Consider the following 24564-nt stretch of genomic DNA (forward strand, 5'->3'; position numbering starts at 1 on the left):
ATAAATAGGGAATGACTAGGAAGGAGAACAGACAGTCTATATTTTAGCAAGGTTCTAAAAACACGTGCTGGCTGGCTAGATAGATGGCTGAATGGATGGATGAGTAGATTTTCTATTTTCCATTTTGTGCTATTACATGAACAAGACTGCTGATGGAATATATGTGGGCTGGAGGGAGGTAGAAGGGAAGGGAATAATCAAGGACAATTCTGAATTTTTGATATGAGAAAACTGGTAGATACTAACAGAATATACTAGCTTTGAGAAACAAAGTGCAATCAGATTGGAGGAATAAGAAAATCAAGGTTTCAATTATAACACGGTTAAGTTTTAAATTTCTTTCAAATACCTAGGTAAAGCTATTAAGTAGGCTACTGAATATATTTTAAGCAAAGGTCAAGTCTGTGAACAAACATTTGCCAGCCACTGACCTATAAGTAGCATGTAACATCACTGATAGACGTGGTCACTTAGGTAGAAAATATAGATGGAGAACGAAGATCCCAGGAGCACTCCAATATTTACAAGAGAAAGAACCAGGAAAGTGTGGTGTCTCAAGTCCAAGAAGGCATTTCAAAAGGGGGAGTGTGGTCAGCCGTATGCAAGATTACTACAGAAAAGTCAAGCAAGATGTATTCAGAAAATGAGACTCCTGAATTTTGCTCTATGAATTTTACTGGTTATCTTGATATTAACAGAACTCAACAGAAGCATACTCCTGGTACACTGTTAAAAAATATTTTTAGGGATGCCTGGGTGGCTCAGTCGGTTAAGTATCCGACTCTTGGTTTCAGCTTAGGTCATGATCTCACAGGTTCGTGAGTTCAAGGTCTGCATGGGGCTCTGCAGCCTCCTTGGGATTCTCTCTCTCTCCCTCTCTCCCTGCCCCCTCACACCCCCCACTCATGTGCATACTCTCTGAAAAAAAAAACTTAAAAAATATTTTTTTATTTAAAAATTTTTTAATGTTTACTTTTGAGATAGAGAGAGACAAATCATGAGCAGGGGAGAGGCAGAGAGAGAGGAACACACAGAATCTGCAACAGGCTCCAGGGTCTGAGCCATCAGTACAGAGCCCAACGTGGGGCTTGAACTCACAAACTGTGAGATCATGACCTGAGCCAAAGTCAGACACTTAACTGACTGAGCCACCCAGGCACTCCACAAAAATATTTTTAATGGTCACTCAGCATGCCATCATGTTCAGTCTATGTTGTATCATAACATCTAGTAAATACTTTATAAAATATGTTTTGTTGGCATCCATTTTTGCACTATAACAAAGACCATAATTCTGAATCTCCTCATGCAACTAGAGTTATATCTTTGATTATTTCCCTAAATAAATTCATAGTTGAGGTATTTTATTTCAAAGATAATGAATGCTGTATAGGCTTTGAATACATCTTTCCAATTTCTCCTTTTGCCATGAAGGTTAATTTAGAACATATTATCATTCCTGATCTAGTGATAAGATGTAAATGAAATAAAAATTATTTAAGTTAAGCTATAGCTTTCCCATATAAACAACCCAAACCATTTCCTTATACTTATTCTTTATACATTATTCTTTTTATTTTATTTTATTCTTTTACATTTATTTATTTTTGAGAAACAGAGTGAGACAAAACGTGAGCAGGGAAGGGGCAGAGAGAGGAGACACAGAATCTGAAGCAGGCTCCAGGCTCTGAGCAAGCGGTCAGCACAGAGCCTGATGCAGGGCTCGAACCCATGAACTGTGAGATCATGACCTGAGTCGAGTCGGATGCTCAACCGACTGAGCCACCCAGGCGCCCCAATACATTATTCTTTCATATACTCAACAAAGCCAGACATTTTCAGTTTACATGTGGGAAAGATACTGGAAGAAAAATGATCATTTAATCTCATAGTTTCTATTACTTTGAGTCCATATTCTATGCATCTGTTACTGAATGAAGGTGAGCTCTGAGTAAAATCTAGACATTTTGAATTGAGTTACTAGGTAAACCTACAATTAAAATGACTCAAACAACATCCTAACTAGAAAAGCATATAATATAATCAGTGTAAAAAAAAATCTTTAGGGTTTATTTTTACCTCACAGACCAATAACAATCAAAGTTAAATTAAAATATTCTCAGTGCTTAGCACATTACCTGGCACTTAATGGGTGCTCACTAAATATTTGTTGACTGAATTAAAAGCCAGCTCAGGAGAAAATAAAATAGATCAACATTACATTCCCTCCTGTGGATAAAGAGGCTGTTTTGCAAGGCAGTCCAAGAATCAATAGTAAAATAATTACTTTAGGATTCTGATGATTTTGGAAATAAAATTGCAAAGTCTAAATTAGGTTTTGTGTTGGTTTCTTCTCCACAGTGTTATACCTTCCTTTCTAAAATGAACCTACAAAAGCATTTTTTTTCCTCTAAAGCAGTCAAGTATTCCTTAAACACCAAATTAAACACTATTATTTATCTTTAATGCATGATAATAGAATAAATGTACATTCCCAGTAATACCCGCAATTTCATCTTTCCCATTACAAATGTTCTCCCAACATGAGCATGTTTTAGGCTGGTCAAAATCAACACCTCTATTAAACAGTATTTTCCTCCAGTCAATATTTTTCTCATTCAAACATTTACTTTCAGCAATCCTTAAACTCCAGAGATCTAAATATAGGCAACCTCAACTTGAAAAAATTCACAGCTAAAACTAACATATACTCTATGCCAATCTGTGCACCAGCTGTGGATTAAAATGTGCTGAAAAGCAGAACATTTTGTCTCTCTTCAATGATCAAATAGTCTCTTGCAGCATATACAACTCTCCATTTAACAGGAGGAGGATGGTGTGGCAGGAGAGGGAGAAGAATCTGGGTGATTTTGTTTTGAGGTATCTGGAGGTGCTGAAATCCACTTAATCTATAGTTGTCATGTGGTTCTTTAAACAAAAAACCTGTGTGAGTATTAAATAGGGACAGGGAGAGTAGCGGTAACTGAGTTAGATTCTTGGAAAGAGAATATCTTCCTGACTTTTTCAAATTACTTTGAGATTTGCTTCCTGTTTATTTTCTGGCAAACATTTAAAAATAGTTGTCTAAATGAGGTCGCATTTGCAGAGACTGTAGAAATTCCTTTAACTGTAGAGTTCCAAGAGAAAAAAAAATGACAGATTTATTACAGGGGCAAGCATTAGCCAAAGAGTTCAGTTAATTATTTTAAGTCCCTTAAAAAACGTGAATGCATTTTTGTATTAATATAGTATTTACCAATATGAATTTTCCTAACACTTGAAGAATAAAACTGCCCAACCATTCCCTAGAATACTATAGATCACTAATTCTTTGCTTATTCTTTCATTTTAAATGGCTCAAGAACTGTACTGGGATTATGTGGCATAGGATGTCTTACTTAAAGAGATCGAATGCTCACTGACCTACTTAATAGATCAATAAAGCATAATGTCAAAGGGAAATAAAAATTTCTTAAAATTGTTGATTTCAAATTCATGTTCAATATTTTGCCAGTATTTTGCAGAATGGTCATATTTGTATAGAGACTTTTGCCTAGTGGCAAATTGATTTGTTTTACTTATTTAGTTCCCCAAAGTACAAGTTCTATTGTCTTCTAACCACATGGCAAAACAAGAATAGTTACAATCCTAATCAGATTGAAATGAAATATGTATTATTTCATTTTAAAGAACTATAACTTAAATTCTTCACCATAATTTTATAAAGACAAAGCACATATATGTTAATCAGACTGCTAAATGTTGAATTGTTATTCACTGAGAGTCAAAATGAAAAGCTTACACTGTATGAAAAAATTAAAGGAAAATATTTGTGTATATGCTTGTACATCCTTACATAAAAATAGGTAGACACGTTATCTTTAGGTATTGTCTCACCAACAGGAAAGGAAAAATGGACAGTTTAACATACCAACAGTTAAAATGTACAATTTAAAAAGCAAAGCTATGAAAAATAAAAGTAATATAAGTAACTTCTTTCTTACGTTTAAACAGGATTTTATACTTTTAAAAACACTTTGTTTTATTATCTCATTGTGAACTTTATAACTACACTTTGAGATACGAAAAGACAGACACTATTATTCTTAATTTCTACATAAGACAAACATAGAAATGAAGTGATTTTCACAAACCTTAAAACTGATCTCATTTTTTTACTCTTTTAAACTTCAAACTGATATATACATATATATATATACACACACACACACACACACACACACTGAATTACAATGAAACAGCCAAATAAAAATGGACAGACTTGTATCTTAAAAGGATATAAAAGGAAAAATTGATATATGCATTAAAGTAAAATGACATAGACAATCAATCCAAACAAAAGCTAAAGCAAAGAGAAGATGAAACAAAGCATAAATTACTGTAACCAAAAAAAAAAAAAAAAAGTGGTGACTATTGTTCTCTTCCTAATTCTAAAAAAAAAAAAAAAAAGACTTAATCAGAAATCTAAATGGAATTTCCCCAAAACGAAGCTCCACCAAAGAAAAGCAGCACAGTATAGGTTAAGGACCACTTAATTACTAACTATAATCAGCCCATTTCAATTGACCTTTTAAGCATGATTAAAGGTTTTATCGTTGAATTTCACAGTTTTGTTTTTTTTTGAGCCAACTTAAATTCTCTATCCTTGACTAACGTGCATAAGGATACATTATTAAATATACCACGTCACAGCTACCACTGCTTCCATTATTACTAGTCCTTTGATGGAGAGAGTACATAACACCTTAATGGAGCCATATATATATATACATATACATACAACATTATATGTATCTTACATATATATATATCATATTTTCTTTGAAATTCAACACCAAAACTTCTCTCAAATAACCAATAACATTTTTTTAGATTTAGGTTTTAAATATAAGGTATTATACCAAATCAGAGGTAAACATCATTGATTCCAGAGAATTTGCTCTGAACTGGCCAAATGTTGAATTCAATTAGAGAGTATATAATATGTTATCTGGGGTTATCCTGTTTGCCCTCATATATGTATATATGTATATGTACATATATGTACACATATGTATATATACATACATGTATACATACATGTACATATGTGTGTGTATACATACACACACATTTTATTTTACAGCACCTCATGTCTTAAATGCTCAGTAGACCTAAGATTCTAAAGGTCACTGAAGAAATGTCAATGTTATCAGCATACACATTAACACATCTAACACATTTTTCTTATCAGCTATCAACACCTCAACTTAGATTCAAGTAATCAGTTACCTGGCAGGGACCTAGGAGAATAAAATATAGGACTTGTACATTTTAATTAAGAGGAAAATGTGACAAACAGGCTCTCTTATGAGGTAGGAAAGGACAGCTGTAACTGGGAAAATAAGAGCAAAGGGCAACAGAGGTTGATGGAAATGGTCTAAACACAGAGCAGACTACTCTCTTTGCCTTTTCCAGCTTCACGAAAAACTGCAGGACTAGGCTCATCCTTGGTTCTAAACCAGCCATTTTAATCTTCTCAATAAACCAACAGATTCAATATTTGATTTCTCACATTTCCACCAAATCCCAGCATCCCCTCCACTACACACATACAAGCCTAAGGGAGCTGCCATGGGGGGCTCTTAGTTAAAAGATTTCCACTTGAAGGTGTCTGACACCTGGGGTAGCAGAGATCAGGGGGACATTGCCAAAGTGTGAAATCTGCCTCTGTTTCCCTGCCAGATTCTTTGTCTTGGAACAAAGCCAAAGTGTAGGCCTATTGGGTCCACCACCACTGAAAGCGGACGTAAACAGAAGAGCAGGAGAGAAGCACCTTCATCGTTATACACTGTATGACGCTCAAAGAGGTTTGACCTGTGAGCATAAAGGCTGGGTTTTGAGTCAGCAGGGGGTAAGTGCAGTCTGAGGTCCAAAAAAGATCCAGGAAGTCCACTCCAGTGGACCAGAAACAAAAAAATGAAAACAGTCACCTGCATGGTCTAATTTATTTAGATTTATTCTGCCTAGTGGAGTCTTTCTCTGTGTTTTTTTTTTTTTCAATATTTGCTTTTTCTTTTTTATAAGTAATCCATGTTAACTACAGAAGACTTGGAAAATACACAGATGAAACTATACATCACCTGAGATTCTACCACCTGGAGATAACCACTAATAACATCTTCATGCATTTCTTCCCAATCTGTTATTTTCCTCTTCATATGTATCTTCATATATAGTTGCAGATAAAAATAGAGAGATATTTTGCCTTATATGGTGCATATGGTTGTATAACCCTTTTTATCAGTTATTTGATGTGAATATTTTCCTAGTTACTCAAATTCTATAACATGATTTAAAGGCCACAGGGTCAGGTATAGTGTATCACCGATGGGTGCTGATGACTCAGGGGAACTCACGGGCAAACCACCATTTCTTAATTTTTACCAGTATCTTCCCTGGAACGTTGGAACGCTGAGTCCTGGCTCTCAAGAAGAGAGGAGCCATCCCCTGGCCAAAATCCCCTGGTCATACTGCTATGACGCCACCACCATCTGACTCAGTATAAACACAGCCTACACCTGTGGGATTGGACTTACCTGGAAAAAGAAACATCTGCTAATTGTCCACAACCTGTGAATGGCGCCTGGGACTGCCTGGCCACTCGGGCCAAATTCAACAACTTCTGCAGCCCCATTTCTTCAGCTCTACCTCGTCCTGTTCCCCTCCCTGCTCGTCTTTGTAGGTGTGATGCCAGCACATCCCCTTCCCGAGTCTGTTTCTGTGATGAGAAGTGCACAGAAGGAGCGTTAATAACACGTACCACGCACTGTATTGTTTTCCCTGGTGACCTTTACATAGAAGAACGCGAATTTTACTCTGGCGATACCTGTGGTAGATCTTCTCACAAAGGGAGGGGATCTTCTTTGCACTTTTGTCATATTCATTTAACTTTTTTTTTTTTTTTTTTTTTAACTTTGCGGTTCCCCTGCCCGCGCCCAAGACTGCAAGGCTCACTCCAGGGGCCCTCCCACCGGGCGCTGGAAAGAGTACTGTACAGGACCTCTACCAAGCTCCACTTTTCCCCCCACCGGCTGGAAGACCGCCTAGGGGCGGCACCCTTCTTGGCCACGCCCAGTTTCCCAGGGAGCCGCGGTTTCAGCGCCGGGCTAAAGCAAACCACACGCTGGGATTGTGCTCGGCCGCTGAGCGGACCTGCGCAGTGGCTTCAGGCAGCAGGCGGGAATACCACGACCATCCATCAGAGGCTGGAGGGGAGGCCTGGGGTTCCCCACTAAAAAATTATTTACTGAGCACTTACTTTGTGCCATTCAGTATGTAACATGATCGTGGTCTTTACTGAATCTCCATTACAGCAAAGGAGAAAGGAGATTAAAAAAAAATAAAACAATAATAAAATAATTACAAGTATTAAAAAAATGCTATCAACCAAATAAAGAGGTCAAGATAAAAAATACTTAGGGAAACAGTTTGAAGACTAAAGTCACAAATTCTGTCTTGAAGAGGTTTCTAGCACATTGGAAGACTTCCTTTCCCCAGGACCTCAAAAACTTTTAAGTATTTTTCTTACCATTTTGTAAAACACCTGATGCATTACAGGCTAGGAGCCTTAGGAATTCACCATCTGCGACCCACACGTCCCTCTGCCCCACCCATGTCCAGTCTTTATGCCTTCTCATTTAAATATGTCTATTGACACCTCACTGGAAAAGTTTACCCGTAGTGAATGAGTTAAAGGATTAAGCATGATAAAATGCATTTTTCTTTCTAGCCTGCAGCAGTTCAATACATAAATTATGTCTTTGATCCTGGCAACTCTTCGGCAACTAAAAAGATGTTTGAAATAGGAAAACAGGAAATGCCACAGAGAAATGTGTCTCTTTGTTTCTTTTGAGAGAAACCTTCCCATCAGAGGTGCAAGAGTAGTGAAATATGCTAGAATTTAAGAGTCAGCCACACCTTTAAAATGAATTCCAGCTCTGCCACTTGCTTAGTGTGATGACAGGGCAAATTACCTAACCAAACTGAGTGAGCCTCAATTTCCTCATCTATAAAATGAGAATATAGTCCACAATGCAGTATAATTCTAAGAATTAGAAATAATGTATGTAAAGCATCTGGCATTTGGTGGCACTTGATACATTGCTATTGTTATCAGTACTTAAGAACCTGTGATGTATGAACTATTAGCTGCATTACTCTCATCTTACGTCCACCAGGATCAGAGGTGAAATAAATAACTTTCCCATAATTAGAAGGTGAGGATTTAACTTTGAATCCTGTTCTTAACTGTGTTTGGAGCCCTGAGAGGAACTAAAATGTGGAATAGCATCTTAGTAGATTCCATCAGTGGTGTCTCAAGTATAAGGCCATTTAAAGTAATACTTGGTTGGGGCGCCTGGGTGGCGCAGTCGGTTAAGCGTCCGACTTCAGCCAGGTCACGATCTCGCGGTCCGTGAGTTCGAGCCCCACGTCGGGCTCTGGGCTGATGGCTCGGAGCCTGGAGCCTGTTTCCGATTCTGTGTCTCCCTCTCTCTCTCTGCCCCTCCCCCGTTCATGCTCTGTCTCTCTCTGTCCCAAAAATAAATAAACGTTGAAAAAAAAATAAAGTAACACTTGGTGGATAGAATAATATGTAGTACCAGGATGTACCTTAAAAGTACTGTGGCAAGGTGAGGGCTGGGACTGCTGACTTGCCTGCAACTGTCATAACTCAGGCAAGAGTAAACTTAAAAAGCAATGCGAGAGCAGGAAGGATAAGGAAGTTAGGACCTAGTGGATTAGTTGTGGTAAGAGAAATCTATCATAGGGGGTTCCAAAGGAGCACTCCTATGCACCAAACATCAATGAAGGAATCTAATTCAGACCACATTTCAAAAATACTTTACTTTTTATTGTGGGAAAGAAGTTTTATTTGAAAATATTTGTCAGAGATGGTAGTGGACTAATCAACAGCCTGGACTGCATACAGAGCGCAGGACTCTTGGGTGGAAAGGGCTTGCACAAGAAAAACTATTATAGTACTCCAGCTATGAGATTGAGCTCCAGCCTGAAGCCAAGAGCAGGAACCACAGAAATCCAAGCCTTTCGACTGAGCCAACATGGGGACAGGAAAGAGAAGAAAAGGGGTACGAAGAGGCACAGACTCATACGAAATGCTCCTGGGGTTCTGGTTATAGGTTGCTTGGCAGCAAAGATATTGGGGAAGCAATAGGAAAGCCTGTCAGTCACAACTAAGTCAAATGTTCACCTCCAAGTCTTAATTCCAAGTCCTGTCAGATGGAGGGATGGAGGCACTTGTTATATATCCTGATTTAGTAAAAAATGCTTCAGAATCAGGCAGAATATTGAGTATGTATTTGGAAGACTTGACTGCACGTATCTGGAAGTATTAGGAAAAATAAGCCTAGGGAACATGAAGCCTAAATGGGACGTCCACTTTCTTCATCATAAGTGGTAATACATACAAATGGACTTTCACACAGGGACCCAGACTATAAATCATTATTGGTCCACCACAAAGTCAAGTGATGATCTCTGGAAAGGTGGTTTTGGGGTTTTGTTTGTTTGCTTGTTTGTTTAGAGAGAGACAGAGAGAGAGAGAGAGAGAGAGAGAGAGAGTACATGCATGCAAGGTGGGGGAGCGGGGGAGAGAGAGAGAGAGAGAGAGAGAGAGAATCTTAAGCATGTTCCATGCCCAGAGTGATGTGGAACTAGATCCCATGACCTGGGATCATGACCCAAGTCTTGATCCTACAACCCTGGGAACATGACCTGAACTAAAATCAAGAGTCAGATGTTTAACTGACTGAACCACCCAGGTGCCCCTGGAAAAGTCTTTAAGTATAATATTATTAGACACAAAAACATTGACTGAAGGTCTATTCCCTGAAATACAACATATTGAAACCCAGAGGGTAAAAAAGGAATATGAAACAGCATGTTTAAAAAGTCTAGATAAGAGGTCCTAATACATATAAATCTATCTTGAGTATTGAGAATTTAGATTAGTAGAATTATAGTTCAAATATCAGAGCAGGAATATGGAAAATCCTGCACTGACCTATTGTGGCAACTTCAAGATATTCAACTGGCTTTGGCACTGATATGTCTTCTGACACACACAATACTCTGAAGACAGGCAAGTTTCAGAAGATAAGGTAATCAGTGTGCTTGACACGGGGTGTAGGAATTTCACACCTATGTGTGTTGGAGTGGATGTTGGAGAAAGCCAGAGTGGAACCAAGTGTTTTTCTACAATGTTTAGTAAGAGAGTGGGCTCATTGGATGGACATACTCATACCATGGATTATTTCTAGGTATCGACTCACCTTTGATAATGAAGATGTTTTCCATCCATATAATTGTTCCCCTCACATCCTCTTGCCTGATAACTTCTTTTTCCCATGATGGATCATGATTACTGAAGCTCTTTCATATAGCAGACCACCGAGGTCAGCCCTCCTGGAGAGGACCCATGATGATCATAATTAATGGTGCCTGTGACAACAACAGCTACTGCTACTTTGGTAGTAAAAAGTCGATTGCTACCATCAATATTACTGCTAACATCATTGACAATACTATTATTATTATTATTATTATTATTATTATTGTTATTACTGTTACTGTTATTACTACAATTTATCCCTACTATTATTAGCTTCTAGTGAGTACCTTCTATGTTCTAAGCACTATATTTGCCCCATTAAGTAAATTTTCTCCCATTTATTAATAGCACTACACTATAGATAATATCAGGTACATTTAACTTGTAAGATGGTTAAGTGGCCTAACTCAAACCATTCAGCTATCAAATGTTTGAATCAAATTCCAATCCAGATTTTACAGACTTTCAAAATCCACACTCCACAATGTTATCTTTCTATAGGAAAGCACCCTAGAAAGCTCATTATAATTATATTTTTAATTCACTGTATTATATTTATAAGGCAGCTCATTTTAAAACTATTTCTTATTATAAAACATTTTCAAACTTATAGAAAATTTGTAAGTACGGAACAAGCATTTCTGTTCTCTGTGCCATTTGAGAGTAATCTACCAACCTAATGCCCCATCTTTTATGTGCATTTCCAACAAACGAGGGTATTCTCCAACATAACCAATCCAAAAATCAAAATGAGGAAACTAACGTTGATACATTACTATCATTTAATCTTTAGACCCCATTCAAGTTTTGTGAATTGTCCCTACAATGTTTTTTATAGGAAAATAATTAGTTGAGAATTATGTGTTGCATTATAGCTGTCATATCTCTTTATTCTTCACAAGGGAATTACTTCTCAGTCCTTTCTTGACTTTCATGACCTTGTGGTTTTGAAGACTTTAGAACCAGTTATTGTGTAAAATATTCTTCAGTTGAGGTTTGTCTAATGTTTCCTCATGATTAGATTCAAGTTATGTTTTTGATGAAAATATCACATTTCCCTAACTGTACCCTATTAAATGGCATACAATTTGGACTTGTCTCAGGACTGACGATGCTCACTTTAATCAGTGATCAAGGTGGTGTCTGTCAGGCTTTTCCTCCATAAAGTAATTCTTCCTAGCCTCCTTGGTAATAAATGCGTATTTTGTAGGGATCTATTTTAAAACCATGTGAATTTCCCATCTTTCCTCAAACTTTTAATGTATCAAATGGTCCTAACTTTTCAAATAAGTACTATTCTTACTGCCATGTTTTCCTTTTGATGCTGGAATTATCACTGGTTTGTCTGGTGGGAGTCCCTTCAGACTGGTTTCTGGATCTTTTTGACATTACCCAATCATTCTGGGGCCTTTTTTAATTTTTCCTGGGACAAGAAAGATCTTCTAGACTGAAATGTGCCCTGCCTCAATCAACTATTCTGGAATCAACCATTTATCCTAGGAGCATTGGTTTCTTTCAGTGGAAAATGATATTATGGGGCCATAGTCTAGGCACTAGGTCTGTTCATGATATTATGAAGCAGCAATCTGGGTACCAGGTCTGCTATATATGTATAAACATATATATACATATGTGTGTGTATGTGTATATACACACATATGTATATATATTCTTATATTTACACATAATTTACATCTATATATCTATATAATTCTGTATTTCTTTATGTATCTACATGTACTGAAAATTAAGGGCTCTTTCTGGTTTTATTCCTTTCCATATATGTATAACTCTCTTCTGATACCTGGGTCACCTTATCCTTAACATAGTTACTTATTTGATCAACCCTCTGTGTATAAGCAGTCTGTCATGTCCAGTTTTGCACAGCTGTCCTCTTCACCTCACTTTGGCTCTGACCCAGACAAGGCCACTCCCATAGCCTATGTGAAAATTGCCTCTCCTCTCTTAAGCTTTGATCTGCCCAGTAGAGCAACTGGTTCAAGTATAAATAGAAAAAAACAAAACAAAACAAAAAATGTCTGTAACTTTAAATATCTATCGTCTACATTTTATTTTTCAGTACATTGGGAAGAGTTGATTGAAGGACTTTTATATTTAGTTCCTATTAAAGAACAATTCTTCAATGTGATAGATGTTCAATTACATTACTGTGGGGCAGGAGTTGGCTTTGTGGCCCAAATTCTACCTGTAGCCTCTTACAGCCCCAAAAGCTTAAAGCCCAGCAAGCCAAGAATGGTGAATGGTTTTTACATTTTTAAAGAGTTATAATATATATATGTGTATATACACATATATATACACATATATACATATACATACACACATATCTATCTATCTACCTACCTATCTATCTATCTATCTATCTATCTATACACACAGATCAAATGTGACCCCCAAGATCTTAAATATTTACTATCTGGGTCTTTACAGAAAGGTTCTAGTCTTGGGTATCTGTTTGCTCTGCCAACTTGGCTAATTCTTTACCTAGAGGTAGTGACATAAAGTGCAAAAAGTTCTTGGGCTGCTTTAAGCCTCAGGACTCTAAAGAAGTTGCAAAGAACCATTGAATTGCCATCTCACAAAAACAGAGGTATGAGTAATTTGCAAAATCATCAGTGAGAACAGGATAGTGCTAGGATAAAATCTTAATCACCCCACTCCTTGTCTTAGATTAAATATGGCCAGGTCCATTAGCCTCTGACTTGCATGGCCATTAGTGGAAGGCTGGCCTCCAACTCTGTTTATTTCAATCAACACCCTCTTATGTAAACTCCTAATGCTTTATTATATGAGTTTGTATAACTAAAGAATTAATTGAGTATAGCCCCTAATTCAAATTCAACACTAAATCCATTTTGAAATAAAATGATTGATTGCAAGAATTGCAAAACCTGGAAGTAGAATTTTTCAAGAGAACAGAGTCATTATTTCTGAGTTACACACCAAATATTAACAGGGTAGGCGGGCCAAATTGCCACGTTTGGACTAATGTAGTGTCTACTTATTAATGAACCTTGCACACTTGGCTTAGTGTTTTGTATTAGAAACACGTAAACCTGGCTCTTTAGAGGCAAAACTGCAGTTTCTGGACAAAGAGAAGGAAATCTCATTAATACAGGAAAAAGACTTATATACAGAAACAGTTTGAAAGCCCCACTGACAAAGGCATGTCTGATACCATTTCCTTTCTTCCCCAACAGAAGAGAAAAAAAAGCTCCACTCAGCATTATTTATCAATATAAGTGCATCAATTCAGTTTCCCACATATTGTGATATCCCTGCCTTAAAAACAAAATATCTTCTTTTAAGGTTTTAAATAGCTACATCCTGTTTCCTTTTTTTTTTTCAACCTTACCCAAGCAGTGCCCCAGATAGTTAGAAGTACAAAGAGGAAAGAGGAGGGAAAAGAAAAAAACAAAAAATAAACTTTCACAGTGCCATGAATTCATATTCCAGTATTATTTTATATTCTCACTTAAAAGCTTGGGCTGAAATGTGAGTCCCAGTGCAGTGCTGGTACTAATTGCTGTGAATAATTCAAATTTTATCACTCTCCAGGGCCTCTCTGGGGCCGGGCAGCGGAAGCCATGTATGGTACTTCGGAACCCACAACATGATTGTTCTCAATGCTGCAAAATACACAGGAAGCTGGAGCTGCTTTATCTGGTAAACTGGGAAAGACAGGACAGAGGAGAAATTGGAGAGCATTAGCCAATCCAAGGAACCAGCTAGTGCTCAGTTCATTCCATACACACTAAGATCTAAGTCTTACCTAGGTCTACGGATCTGGGCTGTATGTGCTCTTTTGTAAGAAGGTTAGAGAAAGCTCTACTTTTCTTTGGCTCAAGAGAGAAATCCTGAAGCTGCTGATGCTTTGAAATAGGTCCTGGAGAGAATAAAGGGAAAAACTGGAAAAAAATATATATATTTCAAAAAATACCTCACTCAACTGCCTTGTCTGCGTAATAACATTGAGCAAGACTGTCACTCTGAAGACATATTAGCTCATTTAGGTAATTAGTGTGAGCAGCATGTTTCCCTACTTATTCCATTCAATTATAGGGTTCTCACTTTGTCATTACTGGAGTGTCTTAATGTGACTTGTAATTAGTGTAATTACAATCCAATGTTAATTATATCTGCCACTTAGACATAATTTTATATAGTAATGGTCTCTAATCTCAATAACCTTATTATGTTGTTTATTCAAACAGGAATTAAGTCTTCTTTCATGCGTCAAATATGGAGATTACAAAAAAGTACTGCTTGTGTCATTTTGGTAGTTATGACAAGGGAATCTCTGAAATAGCAAAATCATAATTTGAGACAATGTCTGCATGTGCAAACAATTACAGCAGTTCCTCCCTGTTTCCAGAAATATGCCCATGTATCTCCAAATAACTGTGTGCAGTGGCAGTTTGAGCCTTGACTTGCTCATGAGTTCTGGGAAGAACTAATGTGTGTACATCTAAAAGAAGCCTATTATGGTGGTTCGGTTTATTAGTATACCAAATGCACTCATTGCTGACCATTTAATGGATCATTGCTCTGAGTAACTAACCGTTGTATACAAAGTAATAATATCACCTCATTGGAAGAGCACATTATCTTTTAAAGTGCTCTTAAATATATTATTTCAGTTAATCCTGAAAACAACTTTGTGAGAGTAGCAATAGCAGATATCAGATAATTTGAAAAGATTGAAAAATAAAATAAAATAAAATAAAAAACATTGACCAGGCTCACTTAGCAAAGGTAGAACTACTAATCAAAAAGCAATTTAGCAGAACAGTTAATAGCATGAGCTCTAGAGGTAGATTTCTAGGGTTTGAATCCCAGCAACTACACTTAGAAGAATTTCAGTGCCCTTGAGCAAGTGACTTAACCCAGCAATCCCTTTGTGTCCTATTCTGCATAGCAGGAATAACAACAGTATCTACTCCAGAGGGCGGTTACAAGGATTAAATGGGCAATAGAGAAAAAGCCTAAAACCGTTCTTGGCACAAACTAAAAATGAAATAAATGCACGTTGCTGTTATGGTTACTCTTAAGAGCACTCTCATTTCTTGATTTGTAACTTGAAATCTTTTCTCTATAGACTACATCACTTCCTTATAGCTTTTCTTATGCTAATTACTAATTAAAGATTTGATCTTCACCCTGCATGGTTTTGTGTACATAGAGTATATTCATTTAGAAATAGATACCCCTGCCCCAGTGCTATTTACTAAAGCTAAAATAAAGAATCCTTTGGCCAACTCTGCTGTTATAAGAATACCGTACTATGAAGTTCCTTGGGAAAGGATTCAGTGGTTTATTACTCCGTACAAGCACCAACACTCACACTTCCTGAATACTCAGAGTGATACTTCCCATTACTTTAGCGTTTCATGAATCCTCAAAACTTTAACAGACTCAAAGGCAATAATATAGGCAAACTATTCTTTACATTAAGACCTACAAAAATGTTAGTTTTACTTATTTAATGAATCTCAGTATCTGAATTTTTAAAAAAGTGGTTAAGTCAGAATATTACAATTTATGAAATTTCCTGTTGAGCTTTTTCATTTCCTTTAAGGTCACGTTCTTTTCCTAATTTTCGAGAAACAAATAGCTTGCGTACCAATTTTGAAATGACTTGGCTTCTTTGGACGTATACTCCCTTCTCTGACAAAGCTGGCAAAAATAGGTATTTTCATAATTTATTCTCAAATAGAGTCCCATAATCTTCTGCAACAAACAAGAAGGTGGTTTTTGCCACCAATTTTTCTTGGTTAACAAAAACATCAACAAGCAACTAGCACATTCCTGGCTTTGGATTTTTAGACCATTTTTTAAGTTCTCAGGTAGGAGAAATATTAGCTCTTGGAGTGTGCTCTAACCTCAGAGAAAAGCTGGGCCTGTTGGAGTTTATAGCAGTATAAACACGACTGGTTGGGAAATCTTTGGAATGTGCACTGCTGCCAGAGAACTGGTCATTAAATATTAACTAGAAGGTCTTCTGACTTTCTGTTTTATTTATAATTATTTACATGCAGTGTTGGGCCATTTTTGCCAGATAGACAAAAAACACTGAAAGATGTCAATTCATCCATCTTTCAATTCTTCTGGTAACAATGACCCAGGTTCAGATACGAAGCTTGAGTTAAATGTGTGGATGAATTCTTGCTTCCAAACCAGGCCTTTGCAAAGAGATACCAGGTTTTAATGTTCTCAAGTGCACAAAGATCACAGCCACTTCGAGCTGCCATTGAGTTACGAGCTCACAAAGCCCTCCAGCCTGACTTACATCTTACTTTTCCCATCTGAAATTAGGTCCCCACCCAGTCATTTTCCAAAAATGAGGACAAAATACAAAATTAAATCATATTTACTGAATGCTCTATGTTCCTTCCTAGAAATAAATGAGTTACTAATAATGACTATGACTTCATAGGTGAGGGAGTTGACTGAGAAGCCCAAACAATGCTTATTTAAAATGAGGGCAAGAGTTTGCAATTTTTAAATAAGTCTACATTTTAAGAACAAGCACAGCATGACTTTGGAATCAAACAATACTGGATTCAAATCTAGATCCCAATATTTCCCAGATGAATGACCTTGGGCTAGTTACTCAGCCCCGTTAAGACATTATCCCTTTACCTGTAAATAGTGACAATAATAGCATATGTGAGGGTTATTGTGAGGACTATATGAGACAATGAGTGTAATGGATAAATTGTACGGTGTGCGAATTATGTGACTTATATTTCAATAAGGAAGAAAGAAAGAAAGAAAGAAAGAAAGAAAGAAAGAAAGAAAGAAAGAAAGAAAGAAAGAAAGAAAGAAAGAAAGAAAAAGAAAGAGAGTGAAAGACAAAAGACTTCACAAACACCTGGGACTAGGAGTTTGCAAGATTCATAATAGTCTGTACTAAGTGAAATGCTGAAACTGCCATGGAAAATGAGACCCAAAGGCTCAGAGAAGTAGTATGCTAGTGTGGACATACTACATAAAGCAGACAAACTCCAGCTCACTTTATTCCATGGGAGAGCCTGTATGAATCGCCTATAACCAAAGTATGAAATGCATCGGTAAGAAGGGCTGAGCACTCTTAGAAGCACAGTGATGGCTGGTCTCAGCCAGCCCTGACAGTAGGACAATGAAGGACATTGAGTAGGACATAAGACAATGAAAGCAAAGGGGGTGTTGAAATAAGGAAATGATAGAGGAAGTGTGGCAGTACTTACTGATCAGAAGCGAGGTAGGCACAATTATCATACTGGGTGGCAGGAGGGGATGCCTGTACTGCAGAGAACCATGGAGAGAGTTAATAGAATGTAGCATACAAAGGGACTAGGAAGACTGGCAGCTACCAAGGGTATCCATTAAGGATGGATAATTAGGAGGTTGAGAAGGTCATTATAATAAAAAGTCACGATACTGTTGTGCCCAGTTTCCAGACCTGAGCTCGGGTCTGTTTACTTCACAGTTACAACTCCAGGGCCTACTATTGGAGCTAGTATATACAGTGCTTGCTAAGTAAGTGTTGAATGGATGAAAGTACATTCCATAAGAAATTACCCAAGAAAGGAGGGGGTATAAAGCCTATGCTTCTAGCCACTATTATTTTTGTACAAAACAAAAATTGTATTAATTTATTTCAATTACTCATAACATAAAAATTATTTTCAGATTATACGATTCACAAAGATTGAATGAATTGTACAGTATGTATTTTATCCATCAGTATCCCCATTCACTGTCGTCATTGTTTGCATAACTAGATTTAGTCTTTTGCTGCAATGAGAAAAATGTTTACTTTCCCCTGGGTATTGCTTGTCCTTAGCTTGTGGGCAGTTCACCTTGTTCCTGACTCCAGCCAACTAAGACAGAAGTCTCAGAGCTCCACATGAAATTTTACCACTCTTTGGTTGGGCTGCTAAGTTGTTGTCCACTTGGGAAACCACCAGTGAGCAGAGATTTTATCAGTAGCTTATAAACCGTGTCGAATATTGCTTTGTTTCTGTGAGGTCCTGCTCTCTCCACCCTTGTCAGAAATATACAAAATCCAGAACAAAGCCCAACATCATGGAATTTCATGGTGCTTTCTTCTTCCCTGGATTTCCTTTTCTCCTACTACAGTGAGGGTTTTTGCTAGTTACGCTGCTCTCTCCTCAACCAGTCATTCCACTAGTAAACTTTCCCTTCAGGTGAATAAAAGTGTTGCTTTCTCTTTCTAAATGCTGATTTTTTTCTCTAAATATCTTCCTTATATCTTAAACAAATGCAAATACCTACAAATAGAATTTTAAAATCTTGAAGAAAGACAGACCTGAAGATTTTAATATTGAAGAGGTTATCTCTTAATTAGCCAGGAAATTTGCATTGATTTATGTTGATTTGCTTTATAGATCTTATCAAAACATTAATCAATGATTTTACTGAGCACCTATTGTGTACACTATATTCTTGACTTCTAAAGAGTTCCTGAGCTCATAGAGTTGATATACAGTTTTGTCAGAGAGCAAAAGTAAACTAAGTGTGGCTCCATTTAATGAAAATCAAATTATATCGAGTCAGAAACCTATGTTCTTGGCCTTGGCTCCTCAGAAGTGTAAGCAAGTCACTTAATACTGCTCTTTTCCCACACAGAAGACAGAGATCATATCTACCTTATTTCACAGAATGAAATAAGATAATTTATGCAAAATTGTTATGAAAGTAAAGTACCATATAGGGTAAGGTATTAAGTAAAATAGCAATGCAAGACACCGTATCACAAAATGCTTAGCACTGAGAGAAATAAGGGTTTAGGAATTCAGGGTCAGAGAGGTTTTCACACATAATGTGAGACTGTTTGAAGCAGGTGATATTTAAATTGGCAATAGCAGGCCATCAGCAGGGATAGGAAATAGAGTCAAAAACTGATGTACAAAATGCTCCTTCCCACAAATATGCTATTAATCAGAGGATATATGAATTGTGGAGAGAGAAAGCAGAAATAAAGGTTACAAAGGAGGTTGAGGATCAAATGTGGATAGGAATGTCATATAAGGGACACACACACACACACACACACACACACACACACACACATTCACACAAATATATATCACAGTACACATTTGAGAATAGACAAGCAAAATGAGAAAACGTCATGTAATCTTACTCTGCAGTATAAACCTTTGGCAATTTTGTCTTACACCCTTCTAGACACATTCCTTGTTTATTTAAAACACTTGCCCCATGATATTTGATTTCTTGTTTGTATATTGACCATGTTGTAATATCTGGTAGGTAGACAGTAGACACAGAATAAATGTTTCCTGGGCTGAAATGAAGCTGACTCATTTCCGCATGCAGTGTGGGAAAAGGTTTTTATCTTCCTGTCTTTAAAATTGAAGTTAGGTTGGGTGCTTGGGTGGCTCAGTCGGTTAGGCATCTGACTTCGGCTCAGACCATGATCTCACAGTTTGTGGGTTCGAGCCCCGCATCAGGCTCTGTGCTGACAGCTCGGAGCCTGGAGCCTGCTTCAGATTCTGTGTCTTCCTCTCTCTCTCTCCTCTTCCCCCACTCATGCTCTCTCTGTCTCTCAAAAATAAAACAAAAACATTAAAAATAATAAAATTGAAGTTAGGAAATTATTTGATTGTTCTCTTAGGATTTATTTTGCTAAGTTAACATCATCAAAAATAACATCAACTTTGCATTTTATCAATTCTCCTTCTGATTTTGTTGATGCTGTGGTTGAAATCCAGTCACTTCTATTGACTTTGGATAGCTTTATATTGTTCCATTCCAATTTCTCTAAAGCACAGGTTGTTTCATAATTGATCAGGGAATTAGGTAACTACAACTCCTTGTGTGGGTAGAAATCTAATGGGCATTTTCTTATTTTTCTTACTTCTAATTAAACAAACATGTAGTTAGCAGTTTTAGAAAATTTTTAAAGTATAGTGAAAAAGTTAAGGGGTGCCTGGGTGGCTCAGTCGGTTAAGCGTCCAACTTCAGCTCAGGTCGCAATCTCAAGGCTCATGGGTTTGAGCCCCGCATCAGGCTCTGTGCTGACAGCTCAGAGCCTGGAGCCTGCTTTGGATTCTGTGTCTCCTTTTCTCTCTGCTCCTCCCCCACTCATGCTCTGTCTCTCACTCAAAAATAAATAAACATTAAAAAAATTTTAAAAAAAAGTTAAAATCATTTCTAACTATATAACCCAGAAATAACCACATTAACACACATAAGTGAATAAAATGCATTTTAGACTTGAAAAAACATATTATCGATATACTCTATGAGAGATGTTTTTCCTCTCAAGGCAATACCAGTTTGGTCAGTGGATTTGAAATTAAAGCATTAGGTTGAATATATATATATATATATATATATATATATATATATATATATCCAGATTAGCCTTTACATTAGAAAATAATCAGAAAACAATCACTTGAAAAGGTTAATAAACAAGAATGGCTTATTCTTTCCATGATGTTTGAATTTCTTGAAGTCACCTATGAAAAATTCAAAGATTTACCCACTCAAAATGGTCCTCTAATTTCAGGTATGATGAAGAGATACTGAGAAATAGTACTTCTGGGACCTTCTGAAATCTCACCATTTGAGCAGCTGCCTCTTCTTTCAACCACAAAACTGACCACACACACACACACACACAAAATGCATTCCATTTCATACAGACTCTAGAATAATCAGGCATCACTAGAACCAATTAAGAATTCTGCTTTCATTGTTACACTTGACCAGTATCAATCCCATGGCAGCTAAAGGCACAGTTCTGTCTGTATCATATTTCACATATTTTTTTATATATAGTAAATAGGATGCCAATAGATATCAGGGGAATTTTATAAGAGTAAAGAAATAATAAAATAAAAAACCAAAACTTTAGAAATATTTAGAGGGGGGAACAACAGTGATTTCCTAATGAGATTTTTGGGATGGCTGTGCATCTATATATGTAAGAATGCATGTAGATGTACCATTGCAGCTGTGCACACACATACATATTACTGCTTAAACTATTTCCTCAATGACTGATACACTGGTGTCTATTTCACACTGTGACTATGTATGGTAGTCAATGCTGACTTACTTTCTATGGTAATCTCAATGTATATTGCCTCATCTTCCTTGGAAAGCAATAGGTCAGTGAAAATACTCCCAATTCACCACTCTCAAAGGATGTGTCAACTCCCTAAGTAACGAAGATGGTATTAATAATAATGATATCTAATGTATTAAGTTTTCTGTACTAAGTGTTTAGTAAATGTTATCTCTTTTAATTCTTCCAGCAACACTATGTGGCAGATAATAATATCCTTACTTTACAGATGACAAGACTAGGGATCAGGTTTAAGTAACATGGACAGGGCCACAAAGCTAGAGGTGGTGGAACAAAGATGGAAATGCATGCACTCCTGAGCCCAAGTTCTCATCTGCTATGCACTCTTGCCTCTTTTGAGAAGACAAGGCAAACAAGTCTCTATTAATGAACTATCCCTGAGCAGCAGAGATGGCCACTCCCAAAAAATAATCAAAATGCTTTTTAAAGTCTGAAATAAATAAATAAAATGACCTCTGCTGTGATAGAAAGTACCACATTTTGCTCACAACCAGTGTAATTTACTTTGTTGGCTAAATTTAGTAATCAGAGTTATACATAGGAAATATGCTAACCGACTAGATCTCCAAATGAATCAATAGTTTTCGAACGTGAAACCTTAAGAGATATGGCTCAATAAAAACTCACTGATCCTTTCCTTCTTTCCTTCAGCCAGCTCAAAAATATATGTATTTATATATCGAATACCTTTTAGAGTCAGACACTGTTAATTACCTAGGCTTCATCAATGAACAAATCAAGGTCTCTGCTGTCAGTATTATATCTAGTGGGGAAGACAAAAAAGTAAAAAGCAATTTCCATTCCTTAGGAGGTAGGATAAGTGCTAAATGTAGATAAAGAGGCCTGATACTTAGGAGTGTTCCTGATCCAGGCATTTGGTGGGAAAGATCATAGAGGAATTTATGTTGGGGGTCATTTCTAACCTAAGACCTAAAGATAATGACAAGTTAACTAGCTGATGTGAAAACATGAGTATAGCTAAAGAAATCAGAGATGATGGTCACCACACAAAAATCAATTAGAAAAAGCAAACATTGAACAAAAAACCAGCTGAATGTATGAACAAGCAGTCTACACAAAAAGAAATATAAGTGGAAAATAAACACATAAAAGAAATGCTTACCCTGACACATATTTAAAGAAATACAAATCAAAACAAGTGTATAATCGTATTTCACTTATTAGGTCAGCAAAATGTAGAATTTGGTGACAATGCTGGCAAGTTCATGTATTTTGAGCAAGAATTTGAAAGTTTCAGTAATGTAGCAAGGCAATAGGTATGAAAATTATAAATTAAATATGAAAGTATCCTGTAGTCTTACTCTTTTTTTTGATGTAATTTAAGTTTTTAAATTTACATCCAAGTTAGTTAGCATATAGCTCAACAATGATTGCAGAGGTAGATTTCTTAATGCCCCTTACCCATTTAGCCCATCCCCCCTCCCACCTCACTTAAGAAACTAATGCCACAGTTTCACTCACAAAGATTTGGTCAGATATATATTCAAACTGTTCATTAAAACGTGTTTGTAATGGGGTATCTGGGTGGCTTAGACAGTGAAGCGTCTGACTCTTGATTCCAGCTCAGGTCATGATTTCATGGTTCGTGGGTTCGAGTCCCACACTATTAGCACAGAGACTGTTTGAGATATTTTCTCTCTCTCTCTCTCTCTCTCTCTCTCTCTCTCTCTCTCTGCCCTTCCCTCCCTGCTCTCTCTCTCTCAAAAATAAACATATATTTTTAATTTAAATAATAAAAAAAGAAAACATGTTAATAATAATTAAAGCTGAAAATAACAGAACTGCTTATCAATACGATTCTGGTTAAATAAGTGTTGGCAAATCCACTTATTATGGGCTAAATTGTGTCCTCCCCTAAAATTCATGTATTAAAGCCTTAGCCCTGGTACTTTAGAATGTGACTGTGGAAACTTTAAGGTGGTAATTAAATTAAAATGGAGTCCTTAGGGTGGACCCTGATCCAGCTTGTGTCCTGATAGAAAGAGATTAGGACACAGAAAATACATAGGAACAACCATGTGAGGACATAGCAAGAAAGTGGTTGTCTCCAAGTCGAGGAGAGAGATCTCTGCCGACAGAGGTTAGAATGACCAAAACAGATTAGAGGCAGGGTACCCATGGACCTGGGGCCTAGAACTTGGAAGAAGTACCTCTGGAATAATATTGGTGCTTCTGAGCCAGGAGGAGGAGCCCTGTGGGTCAGAGACTTGAAACAAGAGCCAAATTATCCATTAGGCAATGTAGACACAGTGCACAGACCCAAAATAGTTTTCTGGGCTCATGAGAGTGTTTTGATCGGTTTTAAAATCAGAAGAAGAATATGGGGCTCAGCCGGTTGAGCGTCAGACTTGGGCTCAAGTCATGATCTCGCAGTCCATGGGTTTGAGCCCCGCGTCAGGCTCTGCGCTGACAGCTCAGAGCCTGGAGCCTGCTTCAGATTCTGTGTCTCCCTCTCTCTCTTCCCCTCCCCTGTTCACTCTCTCTCTTTCTCAAAAATAAATAAAGATTAAAAAAAACGTTTTTAATAAAATCAAAAAAAGTAAACTTTAAGATCAAAGGAAAATTTATTATAAATAATATTAATATTTGTCTTTATATGAATGCCATCATAAAATACAGTTTAAAAAATTTTTACTATGGATGAAGGAACTCCCAAAGGCATGGGAGGGCCTATGAAAGTCATACTGTGGCTCTGCCCAGATTTCTAAGTGGCTGAGGAACCAGCACTAAGATGTTACTAGTGCCTCTGAGGGACTTCCAAAGGAGTGGAGCCTGGGTGGCTCAGTCGGTTGAGCGTCTGATTTCGGCTCAGGCAGTGATCTTGCAGTTCGTGAGTTCAAACCCTGCATCAGGCTCGCTGCTGTCAGTGTGGAGCCTGCTTCAGATCTTCTGTCCCCTTCTCTCCAGACGTCTCCCCAGCTTGGGCTCTCTCTCTCAAAAATAAATAAACATTAAAAACAAAAAGGAGTGGATTCTGGGTGGAGAA

At 37.1% G+C, this 24564-nt stretch overlaps 1 long non-coding RNA gene across 3 annotated transcripts in view; it reads right to left on the minus strand.

Annotated features, from left to right (window-relative positions):
- The window catches only part of LOC109502680, a 799154-nt gene extending 779227 nt beyond the window's left edge, over positions 1-19927 (minus strand). For 2 of the 3 annotated variants that reach the window (XR_006583188.1, XR_006583186.1), the window contains exons 1-5: positions 17662-19927; positions 14205-14318; positions 13908-14103; positions 10353-10485; positions 6600-6781 (exon numbers count right to left, since the gene is read on the minus strand). This is a non-coding gene — a long non-coding RNA (uncharacterized LOC109502680). Of the gene's footprint in view, positions 1-5836; positions 6782-10352; positions 10486-13907; positions 14104-14204; positions 14319-17661 lie in introns of all 3 variants that reach the window. The other variant, XR_006583187.1, reaches the window with a different exon arrangement.
- Positions 19928-24564: the final 4637 nt, after the last annotated feature.

Source organism: Felis catus, chromosome C1 (genome assembly GCF_018350175.1).
Source record: "Felis catus isolate Fca126 chromosome C1, F.catus_Fca126_mat1.0, whole genome shotgun sequence".
Taxonomy (NCBI): domain Eukaryota; kingdom Metazoa; phylum Chordata; class Mammalia; order Carnivora; family Felidae; genus Felis; species Felis catus.